Consider the following 244-nt stretch of genomic DNA (forward strand, 5'->3'; position numbering starts at 1 on the left):
GCGCGGGCCCCCGCGGGCCCCCCCCAGCGGCGGGGCCCCCCCTGCCTGTGGGGCGGTGGAGGCAAAACCCAAAAGACTTGGGGGAAAAAATAAATACAGCTATGCATGAAAGGCCCAGGAGTTCACCGGTGGCTGGGTAAATGCTAGGTCCTCTTCCAGAAGGAGTGATAAGGTGCTTGATGGGGACTCCAGCCAGACTGGACAAGCCACGCCGTGCGAACGGCGTGCACCACCAAACCGGCTC

This window comes from Pygoscelis adeliae, unplaced genomic scaffold (assembly GCF_000699105.1).
Source record: "Pygoscelis adeliae isolate BGI_AS28 unplaced genomic scaffold, ASM69910v1 Scaffold34, whole genome shotgun sequence".
In the NCBI taxonomy this organism is placed as follows: Eukaryota; Metazoa; Chordata; class Aves; order Sphenisciformes; family Spheniscidae; genus Pygoscelis; species Pygoscelis adeliae.